The sequence below is a fragment of the Colobus angolensis genome, unplaced genomic scaffold (assembly GCF_000951035.1).
Source record: "Colobus angolensis palliatus isolate OR3802 unplaced genomic scaffold, Cang.pa_1.0 Scaffold454, whole genome shotgun sequence".
Lineage (NCBI taxonomy): Eukaryota > Metazoa > Chordata > Mammalia > Primates > Cercopithecidae > Colobus > Colobus angolensis.
Genome location: NW_012117977.1, coordinates 1250575 through 1264926, shown reverse-complemented (window position 1 = coordinate 1264926; position 14352 = coordinate 1250575).

The following is a 14352-nucleotide window of genomic DNA, read 5'->3' as shown; positions in this document are numbered from 1 at the left end:
CACCTGAGGTCAGGAGTTAGAGACCAGCCTGACCAAAATGGTGAAACCCCATCTCTACTAAAAAATACAAAAATGAGCTGGGCGTGGTGGTGTATGCCTGTCATCCCAGCTATTCAGGAGGTTGAGACAGAAGAATCGCTGGAACCCGGGAGGTGGAGGTTGCAGTGAGCCGAGATTGCGCCATTGCACTCCAGCCTGGGTGATAGAGTGAGACTCCAAAAAAAAAAAAAAAAAAAAAAAAGGATAATTGGAAGAAGATTTATTTACAAAGAGATCAATTACTTATGGAAGCATAGATATAGGGAACCACCAATAACACAGTAACCCAGCCTAGTAAGAGCTAAACTCTTACCATCTCTTGACCCTAAGGTATAGGAGCAGGAAATGGTTACTAGAACTCAGAAGGAATGAGTTGTGTACAATTGGCTACCTTGAGAGGAGTGGTGACTTTGTTGAAGGACTGAGCTAACCCAAGGTGATCTTTTAGGGAGAATAAATACTGCAACTTAATTTTTCTCATTGGCCAAACCCAACCAAAAGCTGGGGGCGGGGCGGGGGGGAGCGGACAACAAAACAAACAAACAAGCAAAAAACGATTGATGCAGCCCATACAGGTCAGACTCCTGAAAAAGAAAGCAGGGTGGAGAAAGGTGGAGAGTGCATCTGAAGGGGCAAACTGGCGATATCTAGCACAGTTACTGAGTGGAGGTTCTGTGAGCAGACTCCTTGGAGCCTGGTATAGTGTTGGAATCATCTACTGAACCAACCCTAGGGACTGGGGCAATTTTATTTTCATATATACTTTGCTTCATGGCTGTGGGGTCAAAGGCATTAGGCTTTTCCATTATAGAACTTTTTTCTCTATTCTTTAGTATTTATTCCCTTTTCAAATTTTCTCATTCATACTTTCTAATCTGGTGTCCCTTGGTATATCATTTAGAACTCTTTTGCTTGCATGTGACAAAACAAGCAAATGAACAAAAAAATTCAAATTGACTTAAGGATAAAGGGGAATTTACCAAATCAAAAAACTGAAAAGTCCAGTTGTAATTTGGGTTCAAGCATAGCCAGGTCCAGGAACTCAAAGATGTGATTAGGAACCAGTCTCTCTCCACCTCTGTATTCTGCTCTCTATTACAAATCAAGATGGGCAAGATGGCTGCCTGCCTTGCCAGGCCTACATCCTCAAAGGTTAATGTCCAATTGAAAAGAAAGCTTCTCTTCCCTGAAAATTCAAATAAAAAATAAAAGATTATTAAGTGAGACTTCAAGTGGCTGACTAGTGGCATCTCATATTTGCCTCCTCTACTAATAAGAACTAAAATAGTGAGTAGATAATCATGCTTAGAATAGACCATCCAAGGAAGAACACTGGAATTTAACAGAAATGTGGTAGGAAACACCTAAAGCAAAGAAAGAGAGGGAAGCAAAGCAGCCTAATCAGCTGGAATCAACTGGGAGCCTGGAGAGACTCCCCAATGCTGAGAAAGGGTAAATGAGAGGCCCCCATGAGATCCACATTCCCACCATGAATCCCTGCCATTCTAGCCAGAGGAGAGCCCCTAGATTCTTGCAGACCCTGAAACTAACCTAGAGAGCTACCTGGAAACTGCACAATGACACTGCTCCAGGGAGAGAGTCTGTGCTGGGCCCCACACTCCCTCCCATTCCTAAGCAGCTACATACAGCAAAGTGCCATTTTGAGAGCCCAGCCCACAGTTGACTGCACATTGTCCTGGGGCCCAGCAGTACCCTGGCTGAGGTGCCATCCAATTGCAGTTTGCCACAGGGCTGAGGCACAAGCACGATGCAGCCTGGCACAACCAAACTTGGGATACAAGAAGAACACGCACTCCCCACCTGCTGGAATAGGCTGCTGCCACTGAAGGCAACTTGCAGTCCCCAGTGGCAGGGCTGCAGCATGGCTGCTGCCACACCCCACTTGAGCATTCCACTGGGACCTAGGGGTTGCCTCATCTTTGCCTACTATGGCAAGTGTCTGCACGCACTGTCGAGGGAACTGCCCACCCCGGCATTGCCCCACACTCCATGCCAGAGCACACAGTCAAGGGGTCTGGGAACTGCCCAACCCAGTTCCACCTTTAACACCTGAGTACTCCTCCTGGTGGCTGAGGTTGGGCCTACCGGCCTTGCTGCTACCACCCAGCTGGCACCTACCTGAGCAAGCCACCTGTAGACCTGGAGACTGGCCCACCCAGACCATTGCAGCCACCACCAATGCCAGTGTGCTCCACTCAGGACCTAGAGGGTTCTCTTGCCACTGCTACTGCCATTGCCCACACCACATCGGCTGCCCAAGGCCCCTGCCCACCTGCCCAGCCCACCACTGCCACTACCAGCACCTGAGCAAGCCACGTGGAGGCCCAAAGATCAGTCCCCCTGGACCCACTGATGTTAGTGCCAGTATACACTGCCCTGGGGCCCAAGGACAGACACAGCCCATAGCTGCTGCCACTGGGGCCCAAAGACTGGCCCACCTGGTATCTCAGTCCCCAGCAAAATGTCATTAATAAACATACCCTAAGCCATCCAGGAAATTACAGATACCAGACGTTGCTTACAGCCAAAGAAATCACACAGAGCCCCGGTGTGGTGGCTCACATCTGTAATCCCAACACTTTGGGAGAGCAAGGTGGGAGGATTGCTTGAGGCCAGCGGTTGAAGACCAGCCTGGACAACATGTTGAGACTCTGTCTCCACTAATAATGATAATAATAATAATAATAATAGTAAACAAAGAAATCATACAGAGACTATGCTACTGCATGCACTCAGAATCAGAGCCAAAGTGCCCTATCCAACCAACACCGTAGACACATCATCATGAAAAAGTCCTCCTCTACAAGAACAAATTTAAAAAATTGGAGGGAGCAACTGCTACACCAGATGCACAAATATTAACACCAGGACACAGGAAACATGAAAAAGCAAGGAAATATAACACCTCCAAAGGAACACAATAATTCTTCAGAACAGATCCCAATCGAAAAGAAATTTATTAAATCCCAGAAAAGGAATTAAAAATATTGATTTTAGAGAAGCTCAGTGATTCCAAATAGCCAAAGCAATTGCAAGCAAAAAGAGCAAAGCTGGAGGCATCACATTACCTGACTTCAAATTATACTACAAGGCTATAGTAACCAAAACAGCATGGTACTGGTATAAAAATAGATGCATAGATCAATGGAACAGAATAGAGAACCCATAAATGAATCCACATATTTATAGCCAACTGATCTTTGACAAAGTTAATGAGAACATACACTGGGGAAAGGGCACTCTGTTTAATAAACGATGCTGGGAAAGTTGAATAGCCATATGCAGAAGAATGAAACTGGATCCCTGTTTCTCACCATATACAAAAATCGAATCAAAATGGTTTTAAAAAAAGCGAGAATCCAAATTGGAAAAGAGGAAGTCAAATTTTCCCTCTTTGCAAATGATATTGAAATTTTTATATCTAGAAAAACCTAGAAAGTTTACTGAAAAACTCTTAGATCTGGTAAATAAATTCAGTAAAATTGCAGGATACAAAATCAGCATACAAAGATCAGTAGTATTTCTATACACCTGATGAATTAGCTGAGAAAGATCAAGAAGGTAATCTCATTTATAATAGCTACAAAAAGAACAAAATACCTAGGAATAATCGTAACCAAGGAGATGAAAGACCTCTACAAGGAAAACTACTAAATGCTAATGAAAGAAATTAAAGAGGACATAAACAAATGGAAAGACATTCCATACTCATGTATTGGAAGAATTAATATCATTAAAATAGCCATATGCCCAAAGTAACCTACACATTCAATGTAGTTCCTATCAAATACCAATGTCATTTTTTCACAGACTTAAAAAAATCCTAATATTTGTGTGGAACCAAAAAAGAACCGCAATAGCCAAAGCAATCCTGAGCAAAAAGAAGAAAGCTGGAGGCATCACATTACCTGACTTCAAAATATATTACAAGGATATAGTAAACCAGAATAGCATGGCATTCATATAAAAACAGATACATAGACCAATGGAACAGAACAGAGAGTCCAAAAATTAATCCACATATTTACAGCCAACTGATTATTGACAAAGATGCCAAGACAACACATTGGGGAAAGGGCAATCTGTTCAATAAATGGTGCTGGAAAAATGGAATATACATACGCAGACGAATGAAACTGGACCCCTATCTCTCACCATATACAAAAATCAACTCAAGATGGATTAAAGACTTAAACATAAGATCCCAAAATATAAAACTACTAGAAGAAAACATAGGACATTGCTCTAGGAAAAGATTTTACGACTAAAACCTCAAAATCTGACAACAAAAACAAAAATAGACAAATGGGACTATATTAAACTTAAAAAATCATAACAGGGATCTCTGAAAAAGAAAAAATAAAATAAAATAAAAATCTTCTGCACAGTAAAAGAAACAATCAATAGAATGAAAAGACTACCTGTTGAATGAGAAAATATATTTGCAACCAATTCATCTGACAAGGGACTAATACCAAGAATATACAAGGAACTCAAACAACTAAACAATGAAAAAAATAATCCCGTTAAAAAGTGGGTGCAGGACATAAATAGACATTTCTCAAAAGAAGACATACAAATGGCCAACATGTATATGATAAAATATTCAACATCACTAATCAACAGGGAAATGCAAATCAAAACCACAATGAGATATCATCTTATCCTAGTTAGGATGGCTGTTACTAAAAAGACAAAAAATAACAGATGCTGGTGAGGATGTAGAGAAAAGGGAAATCTTATACATAGTTGGTGGGATGTAAATTAATACAACTACTATAGAAACAGTATAGGGATTTCTTTAAAAAAATAAAAAAACTAAAAACAGTACTACCATATGATCCAACAATTTCATTACTTGGTATTCATCCAAAGGAAAAGAAATTAGTATATCAAAGGAATACCTGCACCCCCATGTATATCCCAGCACTATTCATAATAGCAAAGATATGGAATCAACCTAAATGTTTATGAAAGAATGAATGGATCAAGAAAATGTAATATATGTGTGTGTGTATATATGTATATATATATGGCTGAATAGTATTCCATTGTGTGTATGTATGTGTATGTGTACACACACACACACACACACATACACACAATGGAATACTATTCAGCCATAAAATATGAAATCATGTCATTTGCAGCAACGTGGATGGAACTGGAGGCCATTATGTTAAATGAAATAAGCCAGGCACAAAAAGGCAAGTATTGGATTTTCTCAGTCATGTGGGAGTTAAATACTTGATCTCATGGAGATAGAGATTAGAGTGATAGATACCAGAAGCTGGGAAGGGTGTGTGAGTGGGAGAGGAGGAAAGAAGAGAGGTTGGTTAATGAGTGTACAGTTAAATAGAAGAAATATTCTAATATTTGACAGCAGAGTAGGGTGACTACAGTTAGCAATTGTGTATTGCATATTTCACAGTAGCTAGAAGAGAGGATATGAAATGTTCCCAACACATAGAAATGCAAATACTCAAGAGGATGGATGCTCCAAGCTGATAATAATACATTCTAAGCATGTAACACTTACATGTACCCCATAAATATGTAAAATAGTATCAATAGAAGAATATTTTTACGAAAAAATAAAAATTCTGAGTCTCCCACTGGCTTGAATTTGATCCTGTGCCAATCCCTGAACCAATCTCTGTGGTCACTGGAAGAAACACCTCTGATTGGCCAGGCTTCGGTCACATGCCCACCCCTGGAGCTAAGAGGGATATCAACACGACTCAAACCGCCTGAGTTGATTGTTAGGGAAAGGTAATCCCCTGAGGAAAATTGAGGCGATGTGACCAAAGAGGAGTGAATGACTATGAAGTGGCAGATAGAATAGGTGTTCACTACATTTTGTCAAACAGTGTCCTATCAAATTCTACAACTACTTATGGTTATACCTGAACTTTTAGATTAAAATATTTTCAAAATTTTAACATGAAGATCTTCAAAGAACAGTTTTTTTAATCCTACCCTAGCATTTTTTCCACATTTGCTCGAAAGAAAGAAGGGGTAGGAAGAGAGAGAGAAAGAGAAAGAAGCCTCCTTGACTTACTGTGCTTTGCCTTTGCCAAAGAAAATTCTGTAATTAAATTCTGCATTAGAAATCTAGTTTGCGACCAGGCACAGTGGCTCATGCCTGTAATCCTAACACCTTGGGAGGCCAAGACAGGAGGATTGTTTGAGGCCAGGAGGTCAAGACCAGCCTGGGTAACATAGGGAGACCCCATCTCTATAGCATAAAAGAATAGCATAAAAGGAAATAGGAAAATAGTGAGTCTCTATGAAATAAACAAATAAATAAAATAGTATAAAAAGAATAAAATAGGAAAATATTAACAAAAGAAGTCTAAGACTTATACTCTGAAATCTACATACTATTATTGAAATAAATTAAAGAACTAAATAAAGGGAAAGACATTGTGCTCATGGATTAGAAGGTTAATATTGTTAAAATGACAATGCTCACCAAATTGATCTACAAATTCAATTCTTTCAAAATTCCCACTACCTTTTTTTTTTCCCAGAAATTGACAAGGTGATCCAAAAACTCATATGGAAATGGAAGGGACACAGAATAGCCAAAACTATCTTTTAAAAGAAGAACAAAGCTGAAAAACTTACAATTTTAAATGTTACTATAGACACTGGGTGTCCTGGCTCATGCCTGTAATCCCAGTGTTTTGGGAGGCCAAGGTGGGAGGATCATTTGAGCCCAGGAGTTCAAAGACTCCTGGACTGCGCTCCAACCTGGGAAACAGAGTGAGACCTTGTCCCTATAAAAATAAAAACAAAATTTATAAATGATAAAACTCGTAGAAGAAAACATAAACCCTCATGACCTTCGATTAAATGATGGTTTCTTAAATATAACACCAAGAGCACAAGTGACAAAAAAAGAGATAAATTGGACTTTATTAAAATTAAAGTCTTTGTGCTTTAAAGGACACTATCAAGAAAATGAGAATACCACCCACAGGATAAGAGAAAATATTTGCAAATTATATATCTGTTAAGGTTCTAGTATTCAGGATATGTAAAGAACTCTTACAATTAAACAATAAAAAGGCAAATAACCCAACTAAAGATGTATAAAGAATCCAAATAGATATTTCTTCAGAGAAGATATGCAAATGGTCAATAAACACATGAAAAGATGCTCAACATCATTACTCTTTAGAGAAATGCCAATTAAAACCACAATAAGGTCTTATGTTTATGTCTTTCATTCACTTTGAACTGATTTTTGTGAATGGTGTAAAATAAGGGTCCAATTTTATTTTTTTGAATATGCATATCCAGTTTTCCCAACACCATTTATTAAAGAGACTATTCTTTCCCCATTATATATTTTTGGCACCTTGTTGAAGATTAGATGATCATATACGTGTGGGTTTATGTCTGGGCTCTCTATTCTGTTCCATCGGTCTATGTGTCTGCTTTTATGCCAGTACCATATTTTGATTACTATAGCTTGGTACTATAGTTTGAAATCAGGATATATGATGCCTGCAGCTTTGTTCTCACTGCTCAAAATTGTTTTAGCTATGTGGATTCTGTTGTGGTTATATACGCATTTTAGAATTTTTTTTTTCTATAAAAAAATAACAAATGTTGGTAAGGATGTGGAGAAAAGGAAACCCTTTCACTGCTGTACACTGTTGGGAGGGAATGTAAATTGGTACAAAAATTATGGAAATCAGTACAGAGGTTCCTCAAAAAATTAAAAATAGAACTACCACAGGGTCTAGCAACCCACTTCTGGGTATATATCCAAAAGAAATAAAATCACTGTCTCAAAGACATATCTGCGCTTTCATATTCATTGCAGCATTATTCAAAGTAGCCAAGATAGAAAAACAATCTAAGTGTCCATTAGCAAATGAATGAGTGCACACAATGTGGCATATATATTCATCCTTTAAAAGAAGGAAATCCTGCCATTTACAACAATGCAGATGAACCTTGAGGACGTCATCTTAAGCAAACTAAACCAGACACAAAAAGTCAAATATTGCATGACCTCAGTTATATGCAGAATCTGAAAACAAAAGTTGAACTCATAGTAACAGAGAATAGAAGGGTGGTTATCAGGGGTTAGGGCATGGGGGGAAAGGAGAGATATTGGTCAAAGGGTACCAACCTTCAGTTGTAAGATGAGTGAATACTGGAGACTAAATGTAAAGCATGGTGACTATAGTTAGTAATAATGTATTGTACACTTGAAATTTGCTGAGAGTAGATCTCAAGTGTTCTCACCACGCACACACAGACAAAGGTAACTATGTGAGGTGATAGATATATTAATTAGCTTAATTGTGTTAATCATTTCACAATGTATATATGTATGTCAAAGCATCACATTGTACACCCTAAATATATACAATTTTTATTTGTCAATAATACTTCAGTAAAGTTGGGAAAAAAGATATGTTTCACATCCTCTATGGTGGCTATAATTTTCATAAAATGCAAAATAGACCAGTGGTTACCTGAGGTCGGAGGGAGGAGGAATAGAGACTTCTAATGGGGATGACTATACATATATATGGAGGTGGGCTTTAAGAGGTGATTAAGCTATGAGGGCTGCACCCTTGTTAATGGGGTTAAGGCCTTTATAAAAGATGCTTCACAGCATTTGGTTAGCTTGTTCTCATGCCTTCTGCCATGTAAGGACACAGCAAAAAAATCCTCATCAGACCAAATGCCGATGCCTTGATCTTGAATTTCTCAGCCTCCAGAACTGTGAGAAATAAATTTCTATCTATCTATCTATCTATCTATCTATCTATCTATCATCTATTTTTGAGACAGTGTTTCACTGTTGTTGCCCAGGCTGGAGTGCAATGGCATGATCTCAGCTCACTGCAACCTCTGTCTCCCGGATTCAAGAGATTCTTCTGCCTCAACCTCCTGAGTAGCTGGAATTTCAGGCATGCACCGCCACGCCCAGCTAATTTTGTATTTTTAGTAGAGATAGGATTTCTCCATGTTGGTCAGGCTGGTCTCAAACTCCCGACCTCAGGTGATCCGCCCACCTCAGCCTCCCAAAGTGATGGGATTACAGGCATGAGCCACTGTGCCTGGCCTCTAAATTCCTGTTTTCTTAAATAAATTACCCAGCCTGTGGTATTATGTTATAGTGGCACAAATAAACTAAGACAGAACAAAATGTGGGAAGGAAGAAGGAGAAATTTCTCATATGGCAGCTTTATGTTTTAACTTTTTGAGGAGCTGTCAAACTGTGTTCCAAAGTACCTGCATCATTTTACATTTCCACTAGCAATATATGAGGGTTCCAATTTCTCCACATACTTGCCAGCAGTTGTTATTGTCCAATTTTTTTTATTATAGCCATCCCACTGGGTGTGGAGTGACATCTCATTGTGATTTGGATTTCCATTTCCCTAATGAATAATGATATTGAGCAGTTTTTCATGTGCACATTGGCCATTTGTATGTCTTCTTTGGGGAAATTATTTAAATCCTCTGCTCATTTAAAAATTGGATTATTTGTCTTTTTATTAATTTGTTAGAATTATTTATATATTTTGGATACCAGACCCTTATCAAATAAAAGATTTGCAAAATTTTTCTACTGTTTTGTGGGTTGTCTTTTCAATTTCTTGACAGTATCTTTTGAAGCACAAAAGTCTTACATTTTGATTAAGTCTAATTTATCTTTTTTCTTTTGTTGCTTGTGCTTTTGGTGTCATATCTAAGAAACCATTTCCTAATTCAAGGTCACAATAAATTTACTCTTATGTTTTCTTCTAAGTGTTTTGTAGCTTTAGTTCTTACATTTAGATCTACAACTATTTTGAGTTACCACACTTAATTACTGTAGCTTTTCTGTAAGTTGTGCAATCAGGAAATAATCTTTAAGATTATTTTAACAACCACTTGTTCAACAGATGGCTTTTCTGCATCCCTTGAATTTCCATGTGAATTTTTGGATCTGCTTGTCAATTTCTGCAAGAAAAGTTCTATCTCAATGTTGCTTTAGGATTTATAGTAGGTTTTCTCAACCTCAGAATTATTGGCATTTGGGGCCTCATAATTTTTTATTTTGGCTTTCCTGTACATTTTAGAATAGTTAACGGGATCCCTGGCCTCTATCCAATAGCTACCACTAGTACCCTGTGTAAAACAAAAACCAAACTCAGCCAGGCATGGTGGCTCACACGTGTAATCACAACGTTTTGGGAGTCCAAGGTGGGAGGTTCACTTGAGGTCAGGAGTTCGACCAGCCTGAGCAACATAGTGAGATCCTGTCTCTACAGAAAATTTAAAAATTAGCTGGACGTGGTGGTGTATGCCTGTAGTCCTAGCTACTTGGCAGGCTGAGGAGGGAGGATCGTTTGAGCCCAGGAATTTGAGGTCACAGTGAGTTACGATCACACCACTGCACTCCAGCCTGGGTGACAGAGCAAGACACTTTCTCTAAAAAATAGAAAGAAAAGAAAGAAAGAAGAAACAAACTCAATTTCTACTGTACACTCACAGCACACTTCTGCTATCAGATATATGGGGATTTCTCCCCATCAACAAGCAAGCAATCAATTCTTCAACAGACATCATCAGTTGGGCATCCTCTAATTAATTCAATTCTGACAGTATCTACCTGGAGATAGCATCAGATCACACAGGTTGAAGAATCAGTCCTACAAGACTAAGCCCCACTTACAATGCTGATCGCAAGACCGAGATTATTTTATCTGTGATTCTGACCAATTGGCTATAAATCAAAGTTACCACAACCCCCTCCTTGGGTTGTATTAATTTTCTTGAGCAGTTCACAGAACTCAGGGAAACACTTAACTTATGTGTACTGGTCTATTACAAAAGATATTTTAAAGGATATAGATGAAGAGATACGTAGGGCAAGGAGTGTGGGAAGAGCACAGAGCTTCCACTTCCTCTCCAGGCATGGCACCCTCCAGGGACCTCTATGTGTTTGGTTATCCAGAAGCTCTCTGAACCCAGTTCTTTTGGGTTTTTAGGGAAGCTTCATTAAGTAGGCATGATTGATTACATAACTGGCAATTTGTGATCAACCTTCAGTGCTGTTCCCTCCCTAGAGGCTCAGAGTGGGGCTAAAGTCCCAACCCTTTAATTCTACCTTAGTGTTTCCATCCTAGGGGCTGCCAGCCATTAGCCTACCCATTAGCATACAAGTGTTATGGAGAATGGTGTGAGAAAAAAATTTTAACGAAAACAAAACATACAAAAAGACACACCATTCTGAAGATCCCAAGGATTTCAGGAGTTGTATGCTAAGAAACTGGGATGAAGACCAAATATATATTTCACAATATCACATAATCCCTTCAGTTTTGGAAACCAAAAAGGTCTTCAGACATTGCTGAATGTTCCCAAGGAGTCAAAATCACCCCGACTGACAACCACTGGTTTATAGTTTATGTCTTTTTTTTTTTTGTTCTGCATAGTTCTTTTTTTTTTATTATACTTTAAGTTCTAGGGTACATGTGCATAACGTGCAGATTTGTTACATATGTATACTTGTGCCATGTTGGTGTGCTGCACCCATCAACTCTTCAGCACCCATCAATTCAACATCACAATCTATCTTCAAGTTATTTATACTATTTCATGTGTTGTATACAAACTTTACAATAGAATACTTCTATTTCTCTCCTCGAGAATTTTATGCTAATGTTATCATACATTTCACATATGCATATGTTACAAGCCCCACAACATATTGTTAATACTTTTGTTTAAACAATTATCTTTTAAACAGATTTAAATTATAAGGTAAAAATCTTGTATATCTAATCACATAGTTACCATTTCCAGTTTTATTTATTCTTTTGTGTAGATCCAGGTTTTCAACTAGTGTCATTTTCATTCTGCCTGGAGAACATCCTTTAACATTTTTTTGTGGTGCAGAACTGCTGATGGTGGTTTCTTTCAGCTTTTATATGCCTGTAAAGTTTACTTTGTCTTTGTTTTTGAACAATATTTTGAGGAGTATAGAATTCTAGATTGAGAGTGTTTTCTTTCACTTCTTTAAAGATGTTGTTTCACTGTCTTCTAGTTGATTCCTTCAAGAAATCTGATGTCAGCCTTACCCTTGTGGCTTTTCTTCCTCCTTGCTGCTTCTAAGAGTTTCTCTTTATCACTATTTCTAAGCAACTTTATATGATGTACTTGGCATAATTTTTATGTTTCTTGTGCTGGGAGTTTATAGATCTCCTTGGATCTGTAGGCTTATGGTTTTCATTAAGTTTGGAAAAAAAACTCAGCCATTATTTCTTGACATTTTTTTCTGCCACCACTCCAACACCATCCTCTCCTTCAGGGGCTCCAAATACACATTTATTGAGTCGCTTGAAATTCTCTCACAACTCACTGATACTCTGATTATTTTTAGTCTTTTTCTGTGTTTCATTTTGAACATTTTCTATTGCTGTGTCTCCAAGTTCACCAACCTTTTTCTCTGCAATTGCTAATCTGTCATTCATCTAATACAGTACATATTTCATCTCAGATATTGAAGCTTTCATTTCTACAAGTTTGATTTGGATTTGTTTTATATCTTCCATGTCTTTACTTATAATGTTCAATATCTCCTCTAGTTTATCAAGCACGTAAAATACATCTATAAAGGTTAGACAATGTACAGATTTGTGGACAGTGGTACACAACCTCACTGAAAGGATCTAAATGAAAAGAAAAAGACTGGAAGTGTAGGGGCCAAGGGTCTTGGCCCTCTGAAGTGTCACCTAAAACATAAACTCACAAAAGTCAGATTAGTTGGAGAAAAGGCATACGAATTTATTTAAGATGTATGCAACATGTGCACAGAAAAAAAAAAAAAATCATTGAGTGGTTACCCACCCCCAGTGTGGTTCAGAAGCTTATATACCATCCTGGCAAAACAGATTGTGGGACAGGGGAGAAGTAGAATTTTGTTGAGGGGCTTACTAGGGAGAATGAATGGATCAGGGAACAGAGACTAATTTGTACATTATCTTGTGAAAGGGTCTATTCAGGAATGGTTACATTCTTGGTCTTACATTTCCCCTCCCCCACCCAAGGAGGGGAAGAAAAAACAATTGTTCGTTTTGGTGGGTCTGGATCTTAGATAAAGGAACTTCAACTTCTTTGGGAGAGATGATTGGGAGAGGTCAGAGACACCTTGAGGCTTCTTTTATTCACCATGTCAACATCCCCTATTTTGAGGTATTGGTTTCTGAGCACAAACAGAAGATTGCAAACAGAGTCTGGAATGTCTATCAACATATGGCAGTGGTTACGAAGTGTGAAGGTCTTTGTGTCACATGTTAATGCTCACTGGAGAGTGTCTACCATGGAAGAAGCACAGAAAAACCAAGTATACAAAATGACTTGGTCAGTTAACATCAGCCAGCCACTTCAATGCTGGCATATTGGACATGGACAGGGTAGCCTTAGTGGCGGAGGTGGAGACTAAACAGGAGACCAACAGCATGAACTCATACTTAACAAGACTGGTCTAACTGCTGCCACCTCTAATCTGCAACCTGACACCATGTAGCCTCTGGTATGGCACCACCACTTCAGGTGTCCAACTGACCATTTGGTAACAATTTGACTACAGTAGATCACTTCTATCCTGGATGTACCAGCAGTTTGTTTTCACAGCAGTGAACATATATTCCTGGTATGGGTTTACCTTTCTTAACCACAGGGTCCCAGTCAACACTGATATCTGAAATCTTAGAGTATTTCATCAATTGCTGTGTGATATCATGTAACATTACATTAGACCAGGGGATTCATTTTCAGCAAAAAAGATACAGAAGTGGACCTGTGAAGATGAGATCTACTAGTTCCCTACTGTATGATACCACCCAGAAAACTGATATTTTGACAGAGTAGTGGAATTGCGTGCTGAAGAACAGCTGAAGCACCAACTCAAAATCAATATTCTGTGAGGTTAGGGTCCTATTCTCCAGAATGCAGTATATTCATTGAATCAAACAATTTTATATGGTGTATGTCTTCAGTAAGAATACAGGGGTTCAGACTGGGTGTAGTGGCTCATGGCTATAATCCCGGCACTTTAGGAGGCCAAGGCAAGAAGATTACTTGAGGCCAAGAGTTCAAGACCAGCTTGGGCAACGTAGTGAGTTACCCATCTCTATAATATTAAAACAAAATGATAATACATGGGTTCAGAAACAAAGGAGTGGAAGCAAGAGTACCCACACTTACCGTCACTTCTAATGACACATTCAGGGACTTTGCTTTTGCCATACCTGCAATTCGGAACTTTCT